Below are 12,150 nucleotides of genomic sequence, written 5' to 3'. Positions count from 1 at the left end.
CGGTTTGGATCGGTTTTAAGAAATCAATCCGAAATCCGATCCGATCCAGCGGTTTTCACAAAAGAACATCCAAACACATCCAAAAAAACTTCGGTTTTTTTGGATCAGTTTTCGATTTTTATTTGGATTGGTTTGGATTTGAGCACCCCTACTCTTTATACTTTGTTCGCAACCACAAAGGTGATTGGGTGGTAGATTTTTCTCACTATAAAGTTGGATGTGATGTTTTGCTGGTTGAGCTGCGTCATATCCAAAAGGGAATTGCATTTTGTCGCAACAAATGTTATAATAACATTGGTTGAGAGAGCAATTCTTTTAAAGTTATTGAAATGCTCAATGTTAGACGAGATAATACCTTTCGCGTATGTCTATGCTATGCTCAATAATTATTGCTATGATCAATTTTATTATGAGTAACTAACTCCCTTTTAGATTAGGTTTGGATCAATTTGGAACATGTAAATTTATGAGGATCTTAGTATTGCAATTTTAATTTTATCGTTGTTGTTATCTCTATGTTTAATTCTTATATGAATTACAACTTCATGAATCGATTGATTACTAATCAGTCAATAATTACTTTAGACATACTGGATTATTGTACTATGATGAAAGAATTAACATTCGATAAAACTTTCTATGAATTAGAACATCGACCCGTGCGGTGAACGAGTCTAATTAGCTGTAAGATATGTAGTTATAAATTATGATATGATAATTGCAATAATATAAGGTATATGAAAATTTTTGAGTAACATTAAACGATAGTTCAACAATAATTTTGGATAAATATTCATACAAAGGATGGTATATTACGGAAGACTTCCTTATAGACCACATTCGAATTCTTAGTCTTATCTTCGTCGTCATCGTCGATGATCAATATTTTTAATCCTTCTATAGAAGTAACTCTTGAAATCACAATATACAGATGACCATGTGAAAACACTGGCGACGGAAGATATATCCCAACATGCTTTAAAGATTGTCCCTGACTCTTATTAATAGTCATCGCAAAAGAAATCATTAAAAAAAATTGTCTCCATTGAAATTTAAAAGAAATTCTTACGTCAGATGGTGTCAGAGAAAATCTAGGTATGAAAATTCGATCACCAATATTACTTCTTGAAATAATTTTTTCTTCAAGAGCACGTTTTCTCAATCTTGTAATAATAAGTTTTGTTCCATTGCATAATCCTAATTTTTGATTCAAATTCCTTAATAGCATAACAAGAACTCAAACTTTAAGTCTCAACTTGTGATTTGGAAGTTCCGAAGTAGAAATCGTGTTAAAAAATTCGGGAGTATGAACATCATCTACTGTTTGACCGTCTACATTATGTGCGAGTGGAGTATCATAACTCAAATATGTTTTTTCTTCACCAGGAATTAAATCTAACATATAATCATTTATTGTGTCGACTATTGAATTTTTAGAAGCTAATATAGCTCTATTTTGGAAACACGTTATATCGTTCATGTTTTATAAAAGTTGGGGATATGTGCTTTCAACGATATAAACAAGAAGATCACATGAATTTGGAATCAATAAATCTGATGGAATGTCAAGTTCTAAATTATCGTCGTTGTCATCTTCAATTTCTCCATCGCCAACACCCAAAACTCATTCGAAAAACAATCTTCTTTGATCCGAAAAGGTTATACATTGTTAGAAAAGAAACAAATGTGAATCAATGATTTTTTTGGTAATTAATAATATCACCACGTTGATATATACCTGGAGTCAACTACTATTTGCATAAATATCACCTTGATATATATTTGCAGTAATACGATCAACCATACTCTTCAACATAAAAAAAATATATTTTTCTTAGCATGTTTAGTTAAAAAAAACGTAACTTTTAAGTCCAATGATTTTTTTCTTTCCGTAAAAAAAAAAAACACTAAGAAAATGGTTAATATGTTTAGTTAATTAGTAAAAAATATTGAATTAGGATAAAAAAATGTAAATTTTTTCGAAAAATAAAACACTAAGAAAATGTATGATTTTATGATTTGCTAGATTTTTAATTATCGGTTTTTAATTGTTTAAACTGTGCAATGTAATTTTATGGTGTTTAATTGTTATATGAAATCTTTCCTATGAAAATTAATGGTACTTATCAATTATTTCACATAATTTTAGTCACAATTGGTATACTTGCTAAAGTAGTTGAAAATATTGCCTTGCACTGAAGGGTCGCGGGTTCGAATCCTAGTCAAGACAAAATTGTATTATTTTTTAATAAAAATTGCAAGATAAAAGTGTAGGGAAAATAAATTAGGTTTAGGATTTGCTTGTGTATACAAGCTTATAACATAAGAGATAAGAGATTGGAATTCGCCTGAAGACATTAGGGTATTATTATTATTATTATTATTATTATTATTATTATTATTTAATAATGCTAGCAACACTATTTTGGTTGCCCTAAAACAAACAAATAAGAGTAAACTCAGGATCAACTTTAGCTTCCCAATAGAAAAACTCAAACAGCTACCAGAGTACATGCTAACAATTAGAATTGATCAAATTCAAATATAGACAATAATTTCCATTCCAATAACAAATAAGAACAGTCAACTACACACCACTAATGTGTCTATGGACAAAGAGATCACTCCAAAAATTTACAAGGCAAGTGTGTTACCATAGGTTTAATTATCAATCTTATCTCCACTTTCCTTTTCACATGCACAAGAACCAAAAGGACTTCCAATAATAAAAATGATTTATTTGGGAATAGTGAAAGGAAAAAAAGGCAACAAAAATAAAAATAGCTGGTGATTGAATCATAACAAATCAAAATCTGGTTAGAACTAGAATGAATCTTAATGCACTACATCATTGCAACTCTACCATTCATTCCCAAAGGGGGATATATATTTTCTGCAAATACTACGGTGGACCAAGGTGGTCCACTATGCACTAGTGCTTGAAATCTATTCAAAATTCTGACAGCGATAGACGCTGTCTTTCAAAAGTAAAAGTTTGCAGTCCTCCTTATCGATATGTCTTAGACTGTGACAATGATTGGACAAAAACACGAGAAAACAAATGTGTCTCAAAACTCTTACTATAAAAGGGTTTTCCTTGTTTTTGTCGAAACAACACTGATCAGGTCATTGTCAAAACAACAACGGAGGACCGTCAGTTTCTATTGTTGAGCAGTGTTGTTGATCGTCGTTAGAGTTTAGGGTGATTTTTAAATACTGGTTCACCGTACACCACCTATCAAGGTGGTTCTCTGTAGAACCCGCCATATTTCCTCCCTTTGACGAAAATTCAAGCATGCATGTGAATAGTTGTAGTCTCAAAATGAAAATTCATTCAAATAAGGCTGAAATCTAACCAAGTTCTAGAGCACATCAACCGATATCAAACCAGTTCTAGAACACATCAACCAATAGATATATCACCCCCCCCCCCTTTACCACCCCCCAAGAAACAAATTATTAATCTCAAAATAAAAATCCATTCAAATAAGGCTTAAATCTAAATTTCTAGAGCTAAGTTGTTAAGAAAAACAAATGCAAGCAAACACGGCTAAACTTCAACTAGGATCCCATCCTGCCATTTCCAACTACAAAGATATCAGTTAGCAAGACAATCACCCATAAGCAATGAAGTACCCTTCTAATTTTCTAAAGATCTTAATATCAGCTTAATAGTCAAGCCAACAATTCAGCCATATCTTTTACCCAATTACTCACATTTCCCAATTGTAGTGCATATAAACTGAATTGGCAAATTTTGATATAATTGGTACGCCACCTACATTTCAACCAAACATTGTCCTCATTGTTAACAAGTAGCAAAAACTAGAACCATCATCTAAAATAAAATGAAAGACACTTCCCTGACATCCACACAAACTAAAAAAACGACGAATTACTGAGTTGGAGGTTGGGGGATTTGACCATCCATAATGCGGAAGAGCTCATCAAAGCGCTGGTGGACGGCAGTCTCAATACGCTCTTGGCTTGCTTCAATACGTTGCTGGCTTGCCTCAATACGCTGCTGGCGCGCCTCGATACGGTCCAAACGTGCTACTATGTCAACCAAATCAGGAGGAGGCGCGGGAACATTAACAGCAGCAGGGGCAGGAGCTCGGAAAGTACTGACCTTATTAGTTGGTCGCTGTCTTTTGGTGCCCATTGTACCTACAAAAGAAGAGGGACCATATATCAACTCAACACATAAAAATAGGATTCTCAAAACATATGACCAATAAGCTACAAGAACCAAAGTTAGAAAAATAAAGCACAAATGGGTCTAATAAACAAATCCTGTATACCATCTTCAAATGGGACCTCAAAATTCAACACAGAATAATGCACAAAACAGGAAATCACTCAGATTCTATTAGTGCTAACCAGAGAGCTCACAAATCAGACACAAGTTCACAACAATGTTGTCAGCGGCGGATGGCGGAAGACCAAAAATCCACCATGCAAACACACTATTGCGGTCTATGGTACCGCCATGGCAGGCAAACTTCACAAATATCCTATGGCGGTTGTCCAAAAATCAGCCACGCCATTCCACCATGGCGTAGCCATGACAGCCACCTAACAACACTGGTTCACAAATGTCATAAACCCTAAAGGGTCAAATCACAAATCAATAGCCATCTCACAATCCATCCATCATTTTCAGCTTACAAGTCAGTATTGTAATATCAAGTCAAACCCAATTCGAATTCTAAAAAGTTAGGCAACCTGTTATAGGGCGACACACTCCACATGTCTATGCACGAGGGTTGTGGAGTTGAGTTAGGTTCAACATCAATCATAAGTCTCATTTTCAGCTTCCACACCACTCATTTTCCATTTTATCAACTAAATGCATAGGAATAGGATTCTCAAAAAACGAAAATAACATATGAACAATAAGATACAAGAACCAAACCTAAAAACAATACACAAATGGGCATAATAAACAATGCACAAAGATAGAGTAATATGCATAATAAACTCAAATCCCAATTATCATCCCTCTATAGGTCCTCAAAATTCAGTCACAGAATATCACTCAAAACAGGAAATCGCGCAAACCAGAGAGTTTGCAAATCAGTCACAACTCACAAATTCACAGCAGTAATAAACCCTAAAGGGTGCAACCAAAAATAATGAAAAAATTCAAAAAGCAACAATCATTAGCAATCATCCCTAATAATTTCCTCCTACATAAAATTCACTACCCTCTCTTCCGTTTCTAATCAACACAAAATAACACATTCTTTTCATACACATCTTTATCCCTTCATCCTCCTAAACCCTTCCAACTATTCAGCCAAAGAGTAATTTAACAACTTGAATTTGCATAAAAAAACCCATCATTTTATTGAATTCTTCTAATTCAACATACTCAGAAATCACCACAGTCCATGCACGAAGGTTTGTTTGGGATTGAGTAAGGTTCATCCTAAATTCAACGAATTTGTCAAAAAAAAAAAAAAACCTAATTTCAAAGACTAATCTACACCGGTTCCTCTAGATCCACCTTCTGGACCCCAAAATACGGCAGTGGAAAAGAAAATTCGAAAGAGAAAAAGAAAATGAAGCAAAAAGGAAGCGAACCAGGATAGTGATGACCGGAGGTGGCGGAGCGCGGTTGCTGAGGAAATGAGCGGACTGGGTGACCGTTCGAAAACGGAATAAGACCTGCCGCAGACCAGGGAAGAAGGTCGGAGAAGATGACCGGCTGCAGATCTGGGGCGCTACGAGGATAGCGAAAAATGGAGAGCGTGGGCTATGCGGATGCCGAAGATGAAGAGCGGTGGGGAGTGGTTGATGGCGGTGTTCCGGCGAGGGCAGGGATAGGTGACGGAGGAAGGTGAAATTTGGGTTGGGTTTTTGTTGAAGAAATGAAAGAAGGTGAAGAGGATTTTAATAGTTTTTTTTAGACCTAAAGGGGTGTATTGCAATAAAAGTATAAAACATCGGTATCTTCAAGGATACTAATATAAATGTTTTATCTTAAAATTTGTGTAATTAATATCTTAAAAACATAAAAAAAGTTATCTTTTTAGCATTAGCATTATCATGAGTTTCTTTTTTTAGCATATTTAACAAGTGTTTGGGGTACGGCTTAGCATGACCTTAAAACATTTTAGGCTCTGTTTGGTAAAATTAAACTATAAGTTAGCTACTTGAAATAACATAAAAGTTATAAGTTAATGACAAAAGGTTTTTACCAAACATGTTCATTTTTTCGAACAAACTTATAAGCTTAGTCCAATAAGCTATAAACTAGCTTATTGGACTTATCAAACACACCCTTAAAAGATTGTTTTGTTACTCTCTCCGGCTACTGTTATAAGAAAAGAAAAAAAAATCACTTTTTAGATTCATTGAAAAATTTATGTATTTGGTCTATAATATAGGTTAAGATACAACAATTTTTTAATGAATATAAAAAATGAATTTTTGCTTATGATAATGACTGGAGAGAGTATTTTATTTCTTTTTTACAAAAAAAAGACTATTATTTATATTTTGTTATTATAACAAGGGATTTAATTAACTGAGTTTAATGGAGATTGTCGAAATAATTTAATTTTAAATTGACGTTTAATAGAAAAAAAATTAATATTAAAAAAATTGAGTTGATTTGAAGGAATACAAAATTGTTATTGATTAATAATGTAAAATTGTTGAAGTGATTTGACGGAATATAAAATTGTTATTGATTAATATTGTAAAATTGTTTTACCTTGATAGTATGTATTCTTTTTTATCTAATTAATTTGTATGAAATTTAGCTCTAGAGTTATTTTACGCATGCATCTTCAAATTGAAAAGTTGTTTGGTGGTTAAGATAATATGCATGAGATAATAATTTATCATGTTACGTTTCAATTCAATTTTTTATGAGAAAAAAAATATGGTAAGTCAATTAACTTAAGCAAAATTTGTAACAAAAAAAAAAACTTAAGCAAAATTTCAACTTGATAGTAATTTTATAGACTAAATTGATCAATAAATAATATTTTTAAGGACTAAAATGACTACATGAATATAGATTCAAGATCAAAATGACTACCTAAATAAGGTAAATTCTAATATGACCACTTCATCAAGTGGTTCATGGTGGACCAATCATGAATAACATTATAACGAATACGAAATTTACAAAATTCACCGTTGGATTGAAAGTTTATATCATATAGATCATCTATAGAAAAATTTAAAAAAATTGAAAATCATTTGATATGTTATTGAGACAAATCAAGATTAACGGTTTATTAAATAACGTAAATCTTGATGGGTCTCAATAACATATCAAATAATTTTCAAAAAATTTTAAAAAATTTATGGATGATTTATACGATATAAACTTTCAATCCAACAGTAAGTTTCGTAAAATTCATAATCGGTAGATCACTTATTCACGGTGAACCACTCCGTAACATCAGTCACCTAAATAATAGTAGCGAAGAGCATGGATGGACTTGAGTAATTGAGAAATTCTTGCATAGACTCTCACCTAACACCACTATATACACACTCAATTAAAATATTACACCTCATTAAAATAAAAATAAACTTAACATCCTCTCTTAATAATAGATTATTCCCTCTTTCCTCTCCCCAGTTTTTCCATTTTCGGCGAAATCTTTTTTTGATCGAATTGGCCGCACACTATTATCTTCCTCCTCTAGTGTCATTTCCTCTTCTGCCTCTTCTATGTACTCTCACTAGTTAGGAACTCGTGCGACGCACGGGCGAGGACGATTAAATACATCATTTAGACATTTTTTTTTTATAGGATAGACAATTGGTTGTTAATATAACACAACCATATAAAAAAGGCATAATAATATAATTGTTGTTATACTTAGAACATAAACCTACAAACAAACAACTTTCACTTTTAAAACCTACAATTTCTTCTATACAAAATTGTTTCCATAGATTGAGATAACTTGAAATTTCTTCCCTTCAGCATCCATATGAGACACTCCCCGTGTTTTGTGTCAATAAATTTTCACTTTTAAAACCTACAATTTCTTCTATATAAAATTGTTTCCATAGATTGAGATAACTTGAAATTCCTTCCCTTTAGCATCCATATGGGACACTCCTCGTGTTTTGTGTCAATAAACTGTCACTTTTAAAACCTACAATTTCTTCTATACAAAATCGTTTCCATAGATTGAGATAACTTGAAATTCATTCCCTTCAGCATCTATATGGGACACTCCCCGTGTTTTGTCTCAATAAACTATCACTTTTAAAACCTACAATTTCTTCTATACAAAATTGTTTCCATAAATTGGGATAACTTGAAATCCTTTAATTCAGCATCCATATGGGACACTCCCCGTGTTTTGTGTCAACAAATTTTCACTTTTAAAACCTACAATTTATTCTATATAAAATTGTTTCCATAGAATGGGATAACTTAAAATTCAATCCCTCTATAATATTGACATTTCACGGGGAGTGCCAAAAGGTAGCGTGTTGTAAGAATTGAACAATAAAGAGTGACAAAATTTTCAACTATCGATGGTCTTTCGTTTTGTTTTCTTCATTTCAAATCAAGGATATTGCTTATTGCCTACTACTCTTTGTTCCTTTTCAAAGTGAATGTTTACACTATACCAAAGAAATTTTTCGAAAATAGAAATATGCTAACTTTTACATATAACTGGATATATAACTAATCCATTAATTTCAGAAAGAAAAAAAAAATAAAAATAAAGACAAAACTATGCTTCACTTACCTCATTTTCTTGGTATTTTTATGTTTGTAGACTTATAAGTTATATTTATATCCATTAAAAGATGATATACTAGTAATCCTACACTACACTACAAAAAAAGAAAAGAAAAACGCCAGTACTTCTATGTTTTTCTCACATATTAACATGTTCTTTTGGTGAGAATGTGGTATGAGATACAGTAATTCTCAAATATTTTGTGCAGAAATTAAACATTACTTCTTAGATAATATATAGAAATGAAAATGTACTTCAAATATTCTTCAATGTACTTGTTAAGAAATAGAATGAAGTTATTACTACAACTAAGGTTACATAATTCACTTGCCCAAGGATAGAAAACATAATAAGAAAAAAAATTAAATCATAGTTTTCGTAAAGCCCTAAAATACATAACTTTTGTCTAACTCCAAATTCAAAATTTAAGCCATTGCATAATAATCTCTTCAAATATAGAGTCAACAAATTGAATGTGTGGTTTTAAATGTATGATAGCATATATGTACATTACACGATCCTCCCTATACTATGCATTAGTTTTACCATTCTATTCCTTTTTCTTCTCCTTATCCCTCAACGTTCTTATCATGTGCATCAGTGTCTTATTCTATCTTCTCAAAAAGCATACCTACTATAGGTGCACCTGCAATAAAAGAAGTGTGTCAAATATATGGTATGAAAGTTGAGAAAGTAAAGTAACAAAATGCAACATGTTTCATCCAATAGTAGGTCAAATATATGGTATGAGAGTTAAGTAACAAAAGAAGCATGTTCCGTCCAAAATACAAGCACCAGTTTTTGTGTAAAAGCTCCCAAACTTGAAACACAATTTTCTTAACTAATTCAAAGTCTTATATAATGACAATAGAAACCATAGTTCATGTGCAGAAAATGTAACATAATCAAAGCAAATATAGTGAAAATAAGCTTAATCCATTATTGCAAGCCTTGAACTCATTGAGTCATGCTGAAGGGCATATGCATGATGCATGGTTTTTAATTTAACAATCCTAGATTCAGCAAGAGTTTATCTATCAAATACTTCTTAGCAAACGATATGTATTGTTAGATGCAGGATAGAGATGATAGTTGCAGGATAGTGAAGATGGATGTCAAGCTAGCTGCTAGCATGCATGCACTGATAATTGACAGCACAAAAAGCCATATGATTAGAAGCACCATAAGCCCCTTGGTATTTCTAAGTAAAATAATTACAAAAATCTAAACCTTAGGACTACCAAGTCTGATTGAACACACATCACATATAATCTCATGAATCATGAATATAATTAAAAAAAAAACTACAAAACCAAAAGCAATGAGAATTAATTCCATTTCATGTTATACAAAACCAAAACCAAAATGTAGTTCAAAGAAATACCATTGAAAAAACTACTGGCAAAGTGAGCTGAATAAGGATCTTTGTAAGCAATAAGGCACGCATCAGCAGTATTTTTTCCATTTTCATCCGTGTACATCCATCGATATTTATAACCCCTCTTCTGCTTTATTCTTCCAACCTATGCAATTAAAACACATGTAACAAAATGTCTAAAATGTTGAGGCCTCTAATCTAATAGTACTTCACAAAGGGAATGAAAAATAAACTTATTTCCACTAGTACAACAGGGTCGCATTTCTTACATAAAGCACAATTCAATATGTATTTCAAAAATATGGTCATGCATTACAATGAGACTGAAGTTACTCTGTAAGAGGCACTTCCATGTAAAATAGTCCTGATAGTAAATTGACGCAAATAAAAAGTGCAAAAGTCAATTGATGAACACACAAGGAACACATATACTTATTTAGTCATAAGCTCCTTTGTTGCATCTTCAATTTTAAGATAAAAGATCACCAAAGAAGCATAAAAAAAATAAGTTATCAAATGTCAATGTCTATATATCTATATATATAAAAAATGAAGGTATAAACGTATAATGGCATCTTACCCCTGTTTCTTTGACTTTTTCGAGCAGTAAAATATCCAACTTTCGAAATTAACAAAATCTCTGCATTTAAAAAAGAACAGCAAAATCATCATAATGAACAATAAACCCCAATAATGGATCCAAAGTTGTATAATTTGATTATTTCCAAGTGTCAAATAATGGATGAAAATGAATATAGAAAAAGTCAGAAAAGCCAATATTTTTTAATCGAAATTTATGTGTTCTTTAATTTGTGAAAACATTTCCAAAACTAATTCAAGAATATTACTTTCATCAAAGAGAATGCAATAATGGTAACAATCTTTGGATATCTCTCACCTGATCGTGTCATGCGAGAGAGCGATTCCTTCGATCAGGTATCAAAATTTTACTACTAATGAGTGAATGAAAAGAAAAAACAAAACAGAAAGCGGATTAGAAATGCCAATGAAGAAAATTAGGGATTTGGAAAAGAACAAAACTAAAATTACTTGCGGGATGGGTCTTGAAATAGGGTTAGAGGATTAGATTGAGAAGATTGAGAAGAAAATCTAATTTGCAAACATAGACACAAAATTAAACATGTCACATAAAAATCAGATGATGAAATTAAATCATAAAATAACATATGGAGAAGCAAATTGAAACCTTTGAAGATTGTGGCTTGTGCCATTCAAGATGGTTGATTCATGGAGAGAGACGAAGTTCAAAGGAATCAACAAAAAATGGAGAGAGATGAGTAAGAAAGTGAGTTTAGATATTGAAAAAGAGTGGGATAAATTGAATTTTGAATTTTGAAATTGATTCCAACAAAGCAGAAAACAACAGTAATAGCAGCAGCATCATGAAAGGGATGGGTCAAGCTGCAAAATTTGAATTTTGAAAGTATTGGTCAAAGCTTGTAGAATAGGATTGCAAAGCAGCTTTTGGTTTTTCACCGAAATGGAATGGTGTGAAGATGGAGAAAGAAAGCAACAGCTTGTGGGCGTCAAAATGGAACGGTTTGTCTGTGATTGAATTGTTTTTTTGTTTGGCATCAAAGCTTTTCTTTCTTCAGGATTGGGCTTTGCTGGGCCAGAATGTGTTGGACTCAAGTATTTTGGCCCAGCAAGCAAGGAGATGTGATGTAGGAGAGTTTCCTTAATAATTTATTATTTTAGCCATATTTAGTTTTATTATATTTTAGGTAGATTTCTTATTTTTATATTTCACCTAGATTAGTTATTTTTATATTTTAGGTAGATTTGTTATTTTTATTTAGCTAGGTTTGTTATTTTTATTTTTACAATCTTTTAGAAGATTCGTTATTTTTATTTTTCACCACTATTTAAACCAAACTATTGTAGCCTTGAAAGGCAACCTTTTGATTTAATAAAAATACAGAGATTTTTCTCAAATTTGGTGGATTCCAAATTACTCCTTCTGGTGGATTCCGGAAGTCTAGTGGATTCTAGATTAGTTACTCTTTCTGGTGGATTCCGGAA

The 12,150-nt window shown here is 32.0% G+C and overlaps 2 long non-coding RNA genes across 2 annotated transcripts; both read right to left on the bottom strand.

Moving 5' to 3' along the window:
• Positions 1–3,535: 3,535 nt before the first annotated feature.
• Positions 3,536–5,942, bottom strand: LOC123896775. The gene is made up of 2 exons (XR_006804575.1): positions 5,587–5,942; positions 3,536–4,167 (listed from the first exon to the last, which is right to left on the bottom strand). It is a non-coding gene; the product is annotated as an uncharacterized LOC123896775 (long non-coding RNA).
• Positions 5,943–9,146: 3,204 nt separating this feature from the next.
• LOC123896774 lies at positions 9,147–11,089 on the bottom strand. The gene is made up of 4 exons (XR_006804574.1): positions 11,006–11,089; positions 10,688–10,747; positions 10,114–10,252; positions 9,147–9,375 (listed from the first exon to the last, which is right to left on the bottom strand). It is a non-coding gene; the product is annotated as an uncharacterized LOC123896774 (long non-coding RNA).
• Positions 11,090–12,150: the final 1,061 nt, after the last annotated feature.

The sequence above is a fragment of the Trifolium pratense genome, linkage group LG7 (genome assembly GCF_020283565.1).
Source record: "Trifolium pratense cultivar HEN17-A07 linkage group LG7, ARS_RC_1.1, whole genome shotgun sequence".
Taxonomy (NCBI): Eukaryota; Viridiplantae; Streptophyta; class Magnoliopsida; order Fabales; family Fabaceae; genus Trifolium; species Trifolium pratense.
Note: the sequence above shows the minus strand (reverse complement) of the source record. Positions and strands in the feature narration are given on the sequence as shown.